The sequence below is a fragment of the Oreochromis aureus genome, linkage group 16, assembly GCF_013358895.1.
Source record: "Oreochromis aureus strain Israel breed Guangdong linkage group 16, ZZ_aureus, whole genome shotgun sequence".
Taxonomy (NCBI): domain Eukaryota; kingdom Metazoa; phylum Chordata; class Actinopteri; order Cichliformes; family Cichlidae; genus Oreochromis; species Oreochromis aureus.
In genome coordinates, this window is record NC_052957.1 from 23056543 (window position 1) to 23075649 (window position 19107).

General features: G+C 42.1%; 1 protein-coding gene across 2 annotated transcripts in view; it reads left to right on the plus strand.

Annotated features, from left to right (window-relative positions):
* Positions 1-9235: 9235 nt before the first annotated feature.
* klf12b (Kruppel-like factor 12b) overlaps positions 9236-19107 on the plus strand; it is a 38913-nt gene continuing 29041 nt past the window's right edge. The window contains exon 1 of one of the 2 annotated variants that reach the window (XM_031734484.2): positions 9236-9381. The gene's annotated coding sequence lies outside the window, so the exon portion shown is untranslated. The other variant, XM_031734483.2, reaches the window with a different exon arrangement.

A 19107-nucleotide genomic window follows, 5' to 3' on the forward strand; every position in this document is an offset into this window, starting at 1 on the left:
TTCCCTCTCTATCCAAACCCTGGGAGGGAGGAGAGGGGAAGAAGGTGAGGGGGGGACGGAGGTGAAGGGAGTAAGGAGGTGAGGTGGGGGATGTCTGTGGTGGGGGGTGGTGGAGTGGGGGTCCAGCTGCCAAAGGGGGAACAACACAAGGTCTCGCAGCCGCAAAATCAGAGGGCTGCTGGCTGGAAAAAGAGCAACAAAAGAGCAATACTGAGGGCTCTGGTGGCTGATCAGCCCCAGCTAGTTACATACACACGCACCCGTGTTGATGACAGGGTTGACAGCAGTGGGGGGATGTGGAAGAGTGGCAGTGAACAACTGCTTCAGTGCTTCCACACAACGTAGGTGTCTCCACTGCTCTATGATGAGGTTAATCTTTCATCTGTCTTCTACTTAAAACTCACTTTACATGTCTAGTAAAGTGTCGAAGTAATGCATTTAACCCTTCCACTGATGCATTTGATGTTAATTACACTGTAGCAAATTGCCACAATTTTTCCTGCAAAAATTTGCCATGACCTGTGTGAAGGTACATCACAATTCAGCCTCAGTCCAAAAAAAAAGAAAAATAAGTTTTTTAATTGTGACCATATTTCTCCCATATTAACTTCTCTTAACTGGTTCCCTGTTAATTCCACAATCAAATTTAAAATCCTTTTCATCACATACAAGGTCTTGACTAATCAGGCCCCATCTTATCTTAAAGACCTCATAGTACCGCATCACCCCAATAGAGGACTTGACTCTCAGACTGCAGGCTTACTTGTGGTTCCTGGGATATTTAAAAGTAGAATGGGAGGGAGAGCCTTCAACTTCGAAACCTTATTATCTTTAAAGATTAGGCTTTAAACTTTCTTTTTTGCAATCATATATTTAGGACTGGATCATGTGACCCTGAATCCTCCCTGAGTTACACTGCAATAGGTCTAGGCTGCTGCTTCCTATGATCCACTGAGTGTTTCCTCTTCACTCATCTTTCTCACTCACAATGTGTTTGTACACCACTTTACATTGAATCATTAGTTATTATTAACAGGATAGTGTGTCTCTATCCTGTCTTTCTTCCCTGAACCCCAACCCCAACTGAGCTTGGTTCTGCACGAGGTTACTTCCTGTTAAAAATGAGTTTTTCTTTCCCACTGTCGCCAAAGCACTTCCTCATAGGGGGTCATCTGACTGTTGGGATTTTCTCTGTTTTCGCTGTATTATACAGGGTCATTACATTTTTTCTGTTGTTGTGATTTAATTTGACTTGAATTGAATTGGATTTAATAAGCGTTCAAGGCCGAGACTTTTCTGGAAACACTCCTTAAGTACTAGCCAAGCAGTTGTGAAATGCACTCTGGGAAACTGAGAACGTTCACCTTCAAAGTCAAAATTGTGCCTCGGTGCTGTAACTAAAAAATTTTAAAAGGTGAAACGTTTACTTTAAAAGTATGTTTAATAAGTAAGTTTGAATTGTGACTATAGTTCTCCCATAATAACTCTTAGCTGGTTCCCCATCTTATATTAAAAGCAGTAATTTCAGTATCACTCGCAGAGTGTGGCGAATGTTTGCAGAGAAGTTGGAGTGTTCCATGCAAAGTAAGGCTGGCAATCTACCAGCAACAAAAGCAATGGCAAAAGTTTTTTTGCCAAGTGGTCAGGGAGTACACATTTTTCCCACAGGGTCATTGACCAGTCTCTAGGTCTCTACACCCTTAGAGACTGATCAATGACCTGGGTTTTAATAATCATTTTCCCAGCAACTGTCACCAACCGCTTGCCAATGAGTCTGGGAATATGCATTTTTTCTTCACAACCAGTGTTGCTAGAGCGGTATCTAGGACTGCGTGTGTCTATGCTTTTAACATGACTGTGATTCCCTTTTGCCTGTGTGGCCTTGATCTTGGTACTGCAGCTTTCTTCCACAGTTTAAAGACATATGTTTGGTTGTCAGGTGATTTTCAATTGCAAGTGGGTGTAATGAGCACTCTGTGAATAGCTTTCTCCAAGCCATGTGGGACAGATTCTGATGATCAAAATAAATCAATCAGTCCTGGTTTCTTTCTTTCTTTCTTTTTATTGCTTTGTTTGAAAAATACACCATCTAATATAGTCCAATCTTTTTTATAGTAATGTAAATATATTTTTTAATACTTAGTTAACTTTTTACCGGGGTTAGTGCTCTAAGTTTTTAACAGTGTACATTTTTTTCATTATATTACTTGCTGAACTTCTTATTTGTGCATCGGTGAGTCAGGTATTCAGGATGGCTTGAGTATCACAGACTCCACCCTGGTTCTAGCCACCCAGTAAGACGATCCAGGTAAGTGATAGCTGTGGAATGGACATAATACAGAGCTTGCAGTTTTAAAACACACAGGTCTCCTTGTTACTTTCCTAGCTACCCTTTCATTCTCTGAAGTTCAGTAGATATAGTTACTTTGTCAACGAATCTAAACTATTTCCTTGTTTTTGTAGCTATAGTTTCTTTTGTCTTATTTTATTTGCAGGGTAAAAAAAAATTTCTCTTCTACTTCCTTGAATGTGTTCCTATCAACTCGTACTTGTGTGTTCCTCTGGATCTGCTTGTATTGGTGTTAAAGTTCATTCTAGGGGTGCTTGTGTGCGCAAGCATTGCGGTTGCTATTAGACACAGTGTTCTGAAACCCCGGTGGCCATGCTGATGAAGCTTCCCCCTCCCTGCCCCCTGCCACTGCCACCCCCACCCACCCACTGGCAGGCAGCTGACCTTGGCAGGGCCTGACAGAGAACTGGCCTGGAGGGGGATCCACGGAGCTCCACGCCAGCCCACTGAGCCAGCCCACTCAGTCTGTGCAGGTGTACGGTCGCCTGGAAAAACACACACACATGCATGCATAAGCACCAGACCAAGTGAGGCCCTTGAGCAAGCAGATGTCCTAACACTCTGTTTCTCTGTGTTACCTTTCTTCTGGATTTATCATTTTCACTGTCATTTTCCTTCTATTTCTGGTTTATTGTCCTTTTTGTTTTTTGTTTATCACTGGTACTCACCTTCTCCTTACTCTTCCTTTCTGTAACACTATCTTACCTTCTTTACCATGCTTGCAGGATCCTTTCCACTTGCTGCAATAGCAAATACTGAAATGAATGGTATTTATTATTTTCCAGTTGTGGGCCTTATTTGGAATCATTTCTGATTTCTTGTGTATCTTTTCTGACAAAATAAAAAGCAAACCATTGTCACAGACCATGCAGTTGTACATGCTTTGAATGAACTTATTAACTAGCTAACAATAGATGCACATGAACACACGATAATTTACTCCTTATAGCACTCTTCATCTGTGATTGCAATCAAGCTGCTGGATCAATGCATTTAAGAGCTTGGGGGTGGAGTTCCCAGTGCAAGCATAAACCTTGGCCACGCACTGATGCACAGTACTGTACATACTCTCGAGTTATATGCACTGCATCCACTCCCACATCTAACCTCTTAGTTGGCATCATTCGGTGTTTAAATTCAGCAATCTTTTGAAACAAGTCAGAGAAATTACACTGGTGCTTTGAAAAAACCTCTTATATTAGCTAAAATACAGAGAAGACAACTTAAAAATGCCCCAAACAGCCTTTTTTTTTTTTTTTTTTTTTTAACAAGAATTCAAACATGTCTTGTTTGTTGGGACTGCATCAGGTTGAAGAAAGGGACAGGTTAACATTCTATATCATATAGAATATTGTGCTAAAGTCTTGAGCCACCCTTCATATATTTATAATTTTCTTCCAATGAGCTGGATTTTCTTGTCTTCTTATTGTTCTCCAGGCTTTCTGAAGGTCTTTCAAAGTGTTCTGGGGACGACATTGACTGCTTTCCCCCTCATTTTCAGTCTAGTCCTTATACCTGATCATTTTCAGAGGCATGTTTTTTGTTTGGGTTTTTTTGCTGAACCACTCAAAACTGACCAATGAATCAAGAAGGAATCAGTGTTACACATGACAGACAACTTAGCAATGATCTACTTTAAATTGTGTCTTTGGGCACTTTATTACCAGCAGCCTGTCAGAAAAACACATCATTTTTTCCCATTTCTTACGTTAAATCGATTAAAAATGCCAAAGATAACACAATTTGACAGGCATAAAATAGTGTTTTTGCAATAACAAGGTGATTCCCAAAGAGCCATTAGCCAAAAAACTTGGCATATTTCAGCACGGTGTGCAGTGTGTCCTTCAGAAAGTTGAGGAAACTGGATAAAAGGTGCTAAAAGAAAAAATGGGAGGCCTAAACCGATCCACAGCAGAACCCATTTGTGTTCTTCACACATGAACTGGACTGAAAATCAGTGGCAACAGGTCATTTACGCAAATCTGAAACTTTGGGTTGAAATGACTGGCAATAGTAAGTCAAGGGAACTGTATAACAGTGAGTCTCTACACTTCATGATTTGGGGCTGCATTTCAGCCAGCGGTGTTGGAGATCTTTTCAAAATTGATGGAATTATGAAAGCAGAAATGTAGCGTCAGAATTTGATTAACCATGCAATACCATCTGGAAAATATCTGACTGGCAATGGCTTCATTTTTACAGCACAGCAATGATACCAAACGTGCTGCCAATGTGGTAAAAGCATACCTGGATAGAAAAACACACAGACTGGAACACTATCAGTCATGCATTGGGCTCCCCAGAGCCTGGACCTCGACATTATTTAAGCAGTGTGGGATCATCTTGACAGAGAACAGAACAAAAAAGCAGTCAACATCCAAAGGAGTGCTTTAATAAGCCTGGAGAACTATTCCTGAAGACTACTTTAAGAAATAAGAAGAAAGCTCGCCTAACAGAGTTCAAGCTGTGTTGAAGAATGAGAGCGATCATACAAAATCCTGTATGACGAACGAATCTTGAATTGTACAAACCCTATTTTCTCCTCATATACTACATTTTCATCTGTGTTTGCAGATGTTTAAAAAAATCCCTATGCACCTATTTTGCATTTTCCTAATAAAATGTTAAGAATGTGTGATAAAAAAATGTGTCATATGTGACAGATAACATGCAAGCTTTTGAATGAAATACGTCAAACACATGAACATTGGTGACAAAGGGATCAATGTATTGATGTATACTGTGACATAAAGCAGCTGCAGTGCATTAAATGACAAATATATTACCGACATATCCATTAACCTTTAACGTTTTTATTGCAATTGTCACAACCAAAATAAAAATCCAATTACTGAACACAGCTAACTCTAAAATGTCTTTTTTTAGGGAAAAGTTTTTAATGTTTCTATACTCCCACAGTATACTGCTAGAAAAAATATTGCATATTATTTTACAGATCTAGCAAGGGAGCAGTTAGCACAGCTCCATACTGTGAAATGCTACTATTGTTGAATTGAGAACAAGGTTGTGTGCAGGTGTGAAATGCAGTATTTTCTCTGCTGTTCTAACATGTGTACAAACTATTGTGTAATGTAGATTAAGAGTACCATACTCAAATATGAAAATTTTTCATCACACATGCATCAGTCGCCAAACTTTTGTCAAAATCGACAACACTGTGCCAGTACTGTGGCAAGCAGACAAATAGGCCAGCCCAATGTACTGCTTCAATTTCATTTTGGAGGAGAGAAAACCTTGACTCGTGAAGCTGAGAGCAAGCGCTTGTCATTTTGTGTAGCCCATTTGTGTTGTGCATTCACAGTGGGAACAGCGTGGGTCTGCAGGGGATAAAGAGAGGCTGCAGAGGTGAGCACTTACAAACCGTGGCTGTCTGACAGCATGAATATGTATTTTTGACCATTCCAGTTTCAAGGTTTCAAGCTGATTCTTCTACTTGGAGTCTTCTCACAGTTACTCTTTTTTATCACATATTTCTTATTCGTGCCTGTGTTCATTACGCTTTTCAAATCCACAGTGAAATATTTTAAAATGGGGTAGAAGTTATATTTTACAGTGTTCTCTGAGTCAAAAGGAAAAGAAATGAAAGTAAGAGAAAGGAATGTGGCTTTGTGGCTTTGTAGTATTTATTATTATCCTCTTAGCAACCCTCATCCCCTTCCCCATTCCTTCCCGCTTTACTGCGCTGTAACAGGTTGACTTTAGCTTCTTTGCTCCCTATTTCCTCGTCTGACACGACTGATCTTTTGAGTCCAGCGTCTAAAGTTCAGCCAGAGAGAACAGGAGGAGAGCATCACATCCCTCACTTGTAGCATTTCACAACACGCACAGATTTTTTTCTTCCAGGCTTCCTCTGCACACTGAGATCGCCCGCCCCCTCAGTGTAGACATTTTGTAGTGTGTGACTAAATGATGAATGGTGTTACAATAATTTGATGAGATTGGGTCAGATGATGCAAGGGAGAGGAGTGCAATCATAATGTTCTTCTTGATGTCTTACTGCTTATTATGCTGCATAAATGATCCCCCAGACACCCACACCTTCTTTGAACTGATCCCACCCGAGGGTGACACATTAGCAACCTGTCTAGAGCTGGCGTAGCCTTGGGAGAGGTTTTCGCGTCTCAGGTGTTTAACAAGCTCTGCTGGGGCGCCACGATGGAACTGAGATTCCCGAATCAAGCGCCAGGCCCCCTTCGCGCACCTCCCTTTGCGTGCCTGATTCATCCCACCCCCTCCCCCAAGCGTCCCTCAGACCATCTCCCATCATCCTCTCTCCCCTCGCTCTTCCTCTCTTCCATCCACACTCCACCTCCTTCCTCCTCCTTCGGAGCGCCTGTGTGCGCTCCACTCTGCCGTCTTTCCTTCAACACATGCCAGGACTCCTGGGGCAGCAGTTACAGAGCAAGGATTTCATTTGAAATAGCTCCTCGGGACGTCATTATAAGGATCATCGCCGGGCCTTACGGCTGATGTTACATTAGTGTTCCATCACACACGGAGGGCCTTCAAAGCACCTAATAGCCAGCTCTCTCATCACATAAATTTATCTCTGAGATTGGCAACGTCACATGAATCTGTAGCTGACCATTCTCATGTGTCAGTGCAATCAAGAAGATGAACAGCCATTAGTCTATCGTAAAACATGGCACAAGGTCATTGAATGTGTGACAGGTAATGAGATAGTCTGACACTAGAGGGATTTTAGTTGTGTTTTGCAGCACTTGTTGCATTGACCTTAAATACAACCATATGTTCAAACTTGATAATTTCCCAGTTGGGTTTCTGGATAACAGCGTGTCATTTCTGTTATCCAGAAAAAGACACAATACTTAATGGTTTAACCATACATGGATGGGTTTCACATGCTTATACTGTTTGAATGTCAGAAAGTATGTAACTAGACTACTGTATAATTGATAGGTAGATATGCTTTTTGACAACACTAAAGACATTGTAAGTTACTTATATTCATTAGGGTACTTTAAGTAAAAATAGCATCAACCCCAACAGGTTTAACCATGATTTCAATAGGCTGTATAATCTCTGGATAAGAACATATAAAGCACTTGTACAACTGATGGAAAAAGTCATTGCAGAGATAAGAAGAGCAGGTCTGCAGCCTGAGATTATATACGGTTACATTTTACATCAGTGCCACACCATCCCATCTCTCTTTATTCATTCCACCAACCCCTCCTACTATTGGATGGCTAGTGCCCCTCCTATTGAGACAGCCACAGAATTCACCCATATAGCATACCCAAGCCATCCCTCTATCCAGCCTACTCAACCTTATTAGTCCAGTCTTTCTTTCTCTCCATCCATTTCATTCCATCCTCTCATATCCATCCAGCCATTTTATCCTCCACTGATTGCAAACAGAGGACATACAGTATCTGAAGTGAAACAGAATGAATATTAAGTGGGTTGCAGTTGGATCACTGTACTAAAGTAAAGAGTCTTTTTTTCATCTCTCTCTCTCTCATTCTTTATCATCTCTGGCTCTTTCAGTCAGCTCCACGATAAAGCTGGCACCATGTAAAGTGGCATGAGCGCCATCAGCCATGCAGATGAGTCTGCTTCCTTTACCTTAATTAGAGCTCTCAGGGGAGTGGGTCTGAGGGGTATGAGCATCAGCCGCTCATACCACAGAGATACCTTTCATTAAGCCCAGTTATACCAAAAGCAAAACTGACGTGGCTACAGTGGCTTAGCCACTTATTATATTCCTGCATGTTATCCAAATCTTTTCACTTTAAGCGAGGGCAGAAATGCCTTTTGTGTTTTACTTGCAGATAGTATAATCCCCAAAAGACGAGGCAAACAGGGGTGCTATTAAAACAGTCTTACACTGTGCGTGCACATATCTTGTGAGATTTTATGAATTCAGTTGGTTAAAGTGGAACATTGATTTGATAAAGTGATACTCAAATAAACAAAAAAATTAGCTTTAATAATCTGGATGGTCACTTCATGTATTAATTTATTCTGATTATTTCAATAAGCAAAAATATAAATATCATTTCTCTCTCTATATATATTAGGGAAGCATTAATTAAGCATTAATTACTATTTTCTGACATTAAACTGTTAATGAATAAATCATAGAAGTAATCAATACCGGTGATCATTCAAAGCAATAATAATAAGAGATAGACACCTTCCCAATATAATACTCTCTCTCTGTCTCTCTCTCTGTCGCTCTCTATATATATTATTTGATTTTTTTTATTGATTTTTAGGCTTTATTATGCAAATAAGTGCAATAAATGCAATAAGTATAAGTAGTAAGTACAATAAAAAAAATAAATAAATAATACGACATATGCTTTAATGATAAATGAAATGAAATTTAATGAAAAGTATTCTACACTGCAATATTTTTTCAGTCACAATTCTGATTTATGAAGATTAAGGATTGAAGTCATTTTTGCATCAATAAATGTTCGTGTTCATGAATTAATCTGCCAGTTATTCCCTTGAGACACTGATCGTCACTGATTCAGAAAAGAACGAAATATTCTGTTTTTCCTTCGTCTTGGATGAGATTTAAAATTAAACTAAATGTTCACTAGTTCGTTTTTCTATTCACAAATCGGTTCACTGACCACAAATGTTTGTATTTTTGTATTTATAATTACTGTATCCGTGGGTGTAATTACTAGACGCGCGTGTAAAAACTTTGTCCTTTTAATTATCACAACCCAAACTGATGCATTGCGAATAAAACAAGTTGAACTAATGCACTGTTACCCCCTTCGTTTCCGTCCCCTTTAAACGGGGAGGTGCTCCGGTGCTCACCCCAGCCCAGGGCTCTCCGCTGCGCTCCGGGAGGTGTGCACTGGAGGGAGTTTGGACTGGTTTAGAGCGGACGCGTCGGAAACCTCCCCGGAGGGGCCCCATGTAATTCGATGCATGCTGTTAAAGCTTAGAGTATATTGTCTTCCCTTTTGCTTATGAAGCCTCCACCCACCGGCCCACCCTACATTTAGCGGATCATGTGACTCGGGGTAAGTCATTTGCAAGTACAACAGTTCTCTGTGCGCTCTCATTCATTTCCTGAGAACTGCCTGAGCCGAGCAGCTGAGAGGCAGAAGGGGAGGGAGCTGCTCACTCACATACACTCACTCACACTCACACACATTATCGCACACACACTCACTCACACACACATACACACGTACATACGCGCAGAGTGAGAGGAGAGAAGAGGAGAGGAGGAGACGAGACAGAGAGGACTGTAGAAAGGAAAACAGTCTCCTAGTCTCCACGGCTCTGCAGCTTCTGACAAGGTCTGTGCAATTTTCTTGTCCTGTTCCTCTGCTGGCTGCTGCTATGTGCTTCATTTGTCACGTTGCCGGGCTTTGTGCTTGTGTTCAGTGCGTTTCGTTCAGCTGTCATTGCTCTATCAAAGCAGATGACAACTCAGATCACCTATAGTATTGTGTTTGGTGTTTGACAGTAGAGAAGGTAGTGGGGGGGAGACAAGAGACCCCGCATGTAGCTGACGGGACAACTCTTTATTGTCAGTGTCAATTAATAGCAAAAAAAGGAGAACTGATTTTTATATACTCGGGACAACCGGGGACATGGGGAGCATCCACACTTTTGCAGCGCGGGCACCTCTTGTGTTTCAAGTCTCTTATCTCTCACAAGTCCAATGCAACTTCAAACATATCCGCTTATCAGTGAAGGAGTGTTGTAGAATAACACTGACTGAATGTCTTAGTGGGGGATGTGAGTGTGACTGCGCTGCAAAAACTCTCGGCACTTCTCAGTGGAAAAAAAAGTTTGCTGCTTGTCAGAGTTTCGTGCATGTCTTAAGAGAGTTGTGTGCGTGTGGGTGTGCATTTGTGTGCAGCGTTATGGTGTGTGTGTGTCTGTGTGTGAAAGAGAGAGACGGGCTTGTTTGTCTACTGTAGCAGCTTAGAAACAGAGGAACGAGGCTGTTAGGAATGGGTTAAACATTAGGAGGGTTGGATAGCGGAGGAAGGACACTCGGGTGTGTGTGTATATATGAGTGTGTGTGTGTGGGAGTGTTGCAGGGGTGGTGTCTTGGATGTCATCGCCAGCGCTCTCACTTCCAGGGTAATAGTCATTGGTATTGATGGGTGGCTGTCACAGGGGCAGAGAGCCACCAGGCTGGGGAGAGTGGCCGGGGGCTGGCCCTTGGCTGTTATTTTCAATTACAGGGGACCAGGGCAGAGCTGACAGCAAAGGCATTTGTACATCCAGAGAGGGGGGAGGAGGAGGAGGAGGAGGAGGGTGTGTGTGTGTGGAGAGAGTGGGAGGGAAGGAGAGAGAAAGGTGGTGGCGGGGATGGGGGTGGTAGAGACTCTGGCCTCTGCTCCTGGGTTTGATGTGGAAACTAAGCACTGACCTCTGTGACTTTACCCTAGCGATGAGGAGAGGCCCTACCTTGCCTTTAACTATGTGTCAGCCCTAGGGTATTTGTATGTGTTTATAAGTGGGGTCTCTCTCTCTCTCTCTCTCTCTCTCTCTATACACACACACACACACACACAAATATATATATGTATATATATAATATGTATATATATACATATATGTATGTAAGAGAGAGAGAGGAAGGGGAGGTGTGGGCATATATATGTGTGAGTATGTGTGTGGATGAGACCCCCTGCAGCTCCTGGGTGTTGAGCGAGGGAGATTAGTGCCCATTTAAAGTATCACTTAAATCCATGTACAATAAGGCCTTCTGCCTGTGCACGAATAAGCAGGCTGATATCACACATGTAGAGCAGACTTTCAACACTGTGTAAACGGTGAAGAATCACATTAGATGCCTGAAAGCGTCTCTTTACAACACATAAATATCTGCACGTCTTGACCATCAGAATCACGTAAGTCTGGAATGTCACGGATCTGAAGGCTTATTTGTGATAACAGTATTTATGATCTGGAAAGAAATTTGAAAATAAACTCTTTAAGGTTAATTACTGTAGCAGTGAACCCCATCTGTGGTCGGAGTGCCATTGTTAGCACTAGATAATGTAGCTGTAATTAGGGGGTTCAGTGTATGTATGAACAGGTCTTCAACAGAAAGTCTTTAAGCTGGATTATCCCTGAGGCAATGGCCACAATAACAGGTTAACATTTTAAAATGCATAACTTTTGCTGTGTCTTTACCCAGTGTTCACAGTACGCCTGGATTATGAAGCAGTGTAGAAAATTCAAGCACTGTGTTTTAGTGTGGACTGAGGAAAACAGAGACTTTTCAGTCCAGGTCCCCAAGTCTCCATCACATGCCCACTTTGCTGTTGATGCTAGAAGCCTTTGTACATTCTGTATTTGATCATGCTACTGCTGCCTGCATGTAAGGGAAGCCTGCACAGTGCATGTGATATATTGTCTTAATCAAGATCATCTTCTTGCTGAAGCACAGTTAGAGCCTATATTTCTGTAAAAATGACTTCATTGACTGCTAAAGTATTAACTTCGCTGACAACACTACTCACTTCAGTGTAGCATATAATAATGCGGTGAACTGAGAACAGTTCAAATGAACTTTAGTACATTTGGATGATAACAGAAGAGTTAAATGACCTGTCTGAATGTTTATCATGTAAAGGTCACTTTACATGATAAACAGGTCAGTCTTCCTTGTGACTTAATTCAGACATTCAGATCGCAGTAACAAAAAAAATGAAATGTTGACCAGTTAGTGTATGTTTTTTTTAATGTTTACCCACGTCCACTAGAGCAACATGCAACTTGCTCTAGCTGGTTGCATGTATCGAAAGGATGTTGCTGTTTGTGGCTTACTGTGAGGATGAATGTTTAGCTAGAAAAAAATGAGTGGGTTAGTTAAAGGTCATGGTTTGGGTTCAAAATGACTGTTTAGCAGTTTTGCGTCACAGCAAGAAAATTTGGGCTTGAACCTGTCGGTGTCCTTTCTATCTCGACTTTGCATGTTCTGTCTGTGACTTCATGGGTTTTCTCCCGATGCTCTGTATCTTCCCACAGTCCAAAAAGATGCTTTATAAGTGCTGATTTCAAAGTCGGTTGTACACGTGAGTGTGAGTGTTAATGGTTGTTAGGGTCTTTTTGTTAGACCTTTGATGGACTGGAGACCCCGGCAGGTGAAAAGCAAGGACTGTAATTAAGTCCAGTCTATGATCTGGAGATCACCTGGTTCTCCATGAAACTAGCTGGAAAAATGATTACAGTGGATATATTGGTGTCTCTTCAATGCCCTGTTTATAGTAATAACTAAGAGTTCAAGAACAATGATGGCAGTGGTTGTCTCTTAAATGAACTGGGAACAGACACCTGTCTTCAGTGTTCAAAGTCCAAATTTACTTTAATCATCCATCCACCCGTCGCTGTATATACTTTTTTTTAATAATCTTTGACATTTGCTTCTGAAGGTCAGCAAGCATAATTCTTGCAACTTGCAGAATGCTTTGAAAATTGACTTATTTTGTTTTGGGGTGTTTCCTTATTTTTTTATTTTCTAGTTTTTTGCTTAAAGCATCAGGTTTTCCAACAAATAGACTTTACATAGACATCGGCAGGCTGTACAGATATTTTAATGTCTCATGACTCATTTTAGCATTTTTGTGATTCGTATCGTCTGTCTGAAAGGACGATATACATCATTATTGTGCAAGTGGACAATCATCTCGCTCTTATTTTAAAGGTTCAGTTGTTACTAACCACCTAGCCCCATCCTTCCTGTCTCATGCTTTGCTGGTTTACTGGCCACATTGCTGTGTTGGCAAAATTATTCAGCTGCTTTGCTCTCATCCCGCGCATCATCTTGGATGGCAGCTGCCCATAGTAGTGTGGGGAGATCTGGAGATCCACTGTAAGTTGGAGAGCCACTTTTACTGAGACCTGCAGTATTTGGAGACTGCTGCATGTGTCACTACATTACTACCAACTACAGTTGGAGCCCATCCATGAGGTGAAAGACACACTGGAGAGGCAGTTGATTTAAATGCTCAACATGTCAGGTTAAATATTTGCATTTATAAATGGTATTCTTTAGCGTACCTGTGCCTACTTTTGAGCGCACCCAACCCCTGAAACCCACCGCTGCTGTCACAAATAGAATGCAAATCTTTAGAGCGCACGGACTATACCAACACTGACACGAACGATTTGATATCTCACGCGTCTTGCTGTTTTCCTTCACAACTGTATCAAGCTGCTGCTGCCAATCTGATTCCTTCAGTAGCTCAACCCCCACCCCAAGACATGGTCCAAGGGCTTACGATAAGGATCGGTACAGGTGGGGGGGACTCAATTAAAAAGCCAATCACCAACGGATAGACTCTATCTGTCTATCAACACCGCTCTGCCCAGGATATTTAATTGCTCTGCAGGATTTCCCCCTTTAAAGGCAACCTCTGTCAGCCACGTATCAGGACGCGCAAATTGGCTGCTTGTTGACAGATCAAATCTTTCAGGAAGATGTGCCTCGCTCTGGTTTGTTCATGCTAACAACACATAGGCTCAAATTTGGATTCAAGAAGATGAAATTTCCTGCATTAGGTCTAATAAGCTGGGTTAACTGCTGCCATATTGACTGACTGCTCATTGATCCAAGTGGGTGTTATGGAGTGTATCAGCACTGATTGCAGATAGACTGCAGCGCACTATGTGGCTGGATTAATGTGGGTCTCTACTGTAATCCAAGGCCAGGGTGAGAGGAAAATAAGCGAGGTTAGGGTACGGACCCAATATACAACATACAGATCCAGTTTCCGAAAATTGCTTCTCATCTCTCGAGCTCTCAATCCAGGATATGTTGGCACGTTCTTACGTCACACTATCATGTGAGCCAAAAAAGAAAACGCAAAAGCTGACTCAATTAAAAGAGAGAGAAAGGAATCGTTGTGCCGCCTCGTTGTTCATCCAGCGGTGGCTGTCGTGAACTTACTGTGAGTGAAATTAAAAAACAAAAGGAAATATTTGTAGGTGATGTTAGTGAGCTGAAGTCCCTGTACTGGTATTTCATAATCCTAGAAATGACAAAATGTTCTTTCCCTTTGCACATTCTCTTGTGGATTCAACCTTCGACCCGAGTGTCCAGCCCCCGTTTGTTTACCAAATTAAGTTAAGGGTGTACACAGAGTGCAAGAGCATGTGTGTTTAGTGAGCAGAAAGAGAGGGGTGAGAGAGAGAGAGATAGAGAGAGGGAGAGAGAAAGCACGGAAAGTATTGTGCAACAGCCAGGGACTCTGAGGTTGATAGTATAAATAGTGAAGAAAAAAAAATCAGAAGGATCTACGATCTAACATGAAAGATCCCAGCTTGTCCAACATCATTTTAAGCATTAACCTCATCCCTGGTTGTATACTTATAAGGAGTCTCCTATTGTTAAAGCTATCGTGGGGAACCAAGTTTTTATTTTGATAGAGCAAAAAACGTATTAAGACAGGCAGATTTTTTCAAATGATGTCTGACCAGTGTATTGATCCAAGTTTTTTTTTTTTTTTTCCTTTTGAGTAATGACACAATCGCTAGAGCAGCACACTCACTGCTTACTGGAAGTGACTCATGTTGCAGAGCTTGCCCCCAGACTCTGATTTGAGGTTGCTCGACATGTTTCCATGGCTAGGATAGAAAGGTATGTCAGTGGAAGGCCCGTCTATAGGCGATGACGTTTCCTCTTTCAAACTAGCGTGCGATTGATTTTAGCCAAATATGGCTGGTTAAAGGAGGGGAGAAGAAAAGGAAGGAAGCCAAGAAAGAAGGATGGGAGAGTATTCAAAGTCAGCATTTTCAGTCTGTTTTGGATCATTTCTGAGACTTTCCCCTTCACAGAATCTTTTGGGAGTTACTTCTCTCTATCCCCCATGCAGATGGTTTCTGCAGACCTGTGTAAGGATGCTGCGTGGATCACTGTGAACTTTGTTTTCAGTTGTACTGTAGGTCAACTGTTAGGAAAGGAAATTATGTAAACAGCATGTGGAATCCATTTGGAGGGCTGTGGCATTTCCACACAGCTGAATTTAGGCTCCTACTACAGGCCATAGCTCTACTCAATTAGCTGCTTCAGCCAGGTATCAACATGGCACAGCGTCGGCTTAAAAAGAGAGGAGCAGTAATCGAAGTGAAGGCGTGAGTAGATGAGTAATAGAGGTAAACACAGCTGCTGGCTTTTATTGAGTGGTATTGGAGAGCTGGAATGGGTCAAACCAAGGGGAAAAACTCGGTGAGCGAAAATAGCTGCGCACATTTGATGTAATAAGTGTCAGTGTGTTGGAATGTTTTGCTTGGTCCGTTATTGTCAATTTCCATGTGCTGTGCGTTGGGGTGGATTTGGTTGTGTCAGCACAAAGTAGGGTTAGATAGTGGAGACACTTTGTGATGCTGCATCAGGAGGACTCTGCAAAGGCTATTAAAAAAAAGCCACGAGAAAATTGCCCGTGCGCTCGCATATATGCCTGCATGCAGGCCGCTGTTTGGATGGAAGAGATGGCGAGTGAGAAAAAAGGGCAAAGGAAGACAAGTGAAAAAAAAAATAAAAGTGTGTTTCAGTGTTTGAGATGATATTATTTCTACATGAGTTGTTTACAGTAGATACAGTAGTAGATGAGTCACTGTATTGCTTCCTTGGCATGCTTGCATTGTACAGTTATTGTACAACATCTAGGTCGATCTTTGAGAGTGCACGTGAGTGCACGTGTGCTGTGATGCATTCGGAAGACAGGCCATTGTGAGCAGTATGTACACAGTGCATATGTTGGGGGAAGGGGAATCACATTCAGACATACATGTTGGAACACAAGTACACACACATACGCTATCAGAGCCTAGGGGATGAGAGACAGTAGCCTACACAAAGAATTCGCCATTAGGGTCGGAGTGTGCTGGCATCCCTTCCGGCAGGTGAGAGGGGGTGGGGGTGGTAAACATGTGGGTGGTTAGTGGTGGTAGAGTTGATGGAAAAAGAATTTTTTTTTTTGTTGCTTTTTTGTGAGGGTACTGAACTAATCCATTAGTTCAGTGTGGGAAATTAGAGCAGGGTTTCACCCGTACACTCATTTTCAACATGTTGAAAGCAGCTATAACTTCTTCACGAGCGCTGAGAAATGGCAAAATACCACAAGGTTCACTTGCTTAACACCTTTACAACACTGTGAGAACGCTTTATATTTCCCTTCTATGGCGGCCTCCCACTGTAAAGCATCACTAAAAATATATTCACCGGTTTTTCATTTTTTATTCATGGTGAATACCGTACAGAAATGTGCCCGCGATGCTGTTCGGTCTTTTTGAGATGATTAGTAAGTACCGCAGTGTGGTCACCTCAACCAAGGACCTGTGAACTGAAAGTAAATAAGAGACTGGTAGAGAGGCACCAAGTGCATCTTGTATTGATCCACTGCAGTTAACCAGCCTCACAGTATCTCACTCTCGTGTACAGGTTAGCCGTATGGTGGTATAAACATACGCAGAATATTAGAGTATCTTCCTGAAAGGCTAAGCCAAGTGCTCCACACGTTTACCCTGGTTTGCTTGGCTCCACCTCCCCCTCCTTTGGTACAAGTGAGGTTTTTGTGTCAGAGGCTATTTTAGATGCACAGCCACTGACCGTGCTGCATTTACTGAGGTGAGTGAGTGTGTATGTGTGTGTACGGTGTTTCTGAGAGGTCAGCGGATTATGCTGAAGCAAGAAGACCTCATAGTAAACTATCTCTTTAGGAGCTGTTTTGTGGTGTCTGTTTGTGGTTTCCTTAGCACCAAACTCGATCCAGCTTTCATACTGAACATTTAACTTATTCTTTCTCACGATTTCATCAAAATGACCTTCAATTGGACATAAATAGTCTAGAATGGTGTCACAAATTGCTTTGACTTGGGAGTCGGAGCTCGCTTGAGTAATGCCACCTCACTTTAGCGCTGTCACGGTCACAGCTTGTTTAGCTGTTTCTCTGCTGCATTTGAGGCACATGATGCAAGAGGATGTCAGACTCTTCTGTTTACCTCTCTCTGGAGCAATGTGGAGGAGTGTGTGTGTATTTGTGCACGGCTTGTGTGTGCATACACTGTAGGTGTGTGTGGGTGGCTGTTTGTGTTGAATGGGCATCCATATTCTTCTTTCATGGGCAGAGCTGCAGAGTTTATGTGCATGCGTGTCTGCCTCTGAATCTAAGATAAATATGGTTCACGGTGGGTGCAGGCAGAGGTCACGAGGTTTGTGAGTGTCTGCGAGCCAGATTGTAGATCAGAAAAGGGGCTCAGGAAGTCAGCTTTATAAGAAGTGCATTTGAGACAGAGACACAGACAAACCAGACAGCGACCGACTCTTCTTTTCGCTTTGAGTGTTTCCTCTCAGAATAAACAGCTTCTTCATTTCCCACAGTTTCACAAGACCTAGAAGGGACGGAGGTGGTAACGGTGGAGGTGGGGATCTTTCACAATGAAAAAAGTCACCGAAAAAAAAAAAAGATAAAAGATTTCCCTTTTGTCCTGTTGTAACCATATTTTGACCATTTGACTCATTAAACAAGCGACACTAGGGAAATATCTGGCTAAAGTGTTATTACTTGTGCAACTTGCTTTGGTCTGTCGACTCTTTGGTTTAATTTGATAAGTTTCACTTGATTAAATAAAGCATGTGTCAGCGCCGGTATGCGACATCTTCTCATTACCTTGAGGACATTTTATTGTGAACCGCAGATTTGTTATTGTAACCACACTCATAACTGACTTGCTGTATGTCGTGATCATTACAAATTATTCTGCCTCTGTGTGTGTGTGCTGGTGAAGGCAGTGTACTTGAGCTGCATCCGGCGACCTCATCCCCCTCATCATGACAGGATTACTGACACAGGATCCCCCTGCCCCTGGCAGAAATAGCAAGGACCCAAGGGCAATTCACCAGAATATGGGAACTTCCGTGGGCCTTACTAGTGTGTGACTCTGTGCGTGTGTGTTGTTTGTGTATTTACATGGGCATCCACTCTATAAATGGAGCCGGTTTCCTCTCAGGTGCTGAGCTGCCTGGCTCAGGGAGGAACACTGTGAGTGAACTGCTCTGTGGCTCTCTCTCACACACGGCAGTGCTTCCATCATTTCAGACGTCATTACACTGATTTCTAATAATTTAATTTAAAGTCTTAAAATGATTTATATCACAAGTACTGGCTTTTTGACTCCAAACGGTGAGCACCAACATGTGAATTTGTTGCTCCTGCTGTTGCTTCTTTAACTTTACACCACACAAAGTCGCCAGAGCGCAGGTTTTTTTTTTTTTTTTTAATTTAGTGTGGAACACTTCGACTTTTATGGGGAATTTCGAATTGGAGCTTTTCTTGAAGCTGGGTGTAACCATTCTGACACCTGGATCAATGAAATCAATACTCATCCTTTGCTAGGCGCATTCAGCCTGTTCACATACTTTGGGTGTCTATCTCTGGAGCTGTCTCAGGCTACTCTGTATTTGATTTTCCACACATCCGTCCATCCAACCATCCAAAATCCAATTCATTGTTTTGTGGGGGCTGGACCCTATCCCAGCTGCCATAGGGCGAGAGGCAGGGTGCACCCTGGACCCAAGTTGTCTCATTTGGTATTCAGTTTTATGAAATTTTTTTTGTACACATCATTTTTTTTTGACAGGCAGCATCTCAGTGATATCCCTTTTACTCTTAATTTTAAGAATAATCATACAAGGATTAGCCATTAGGTGACTCCTCCGTATTTGCTCTGTTTTGTTGCTGCTGACAACCTTAATGTGCCCATTTACCTTTTATTTC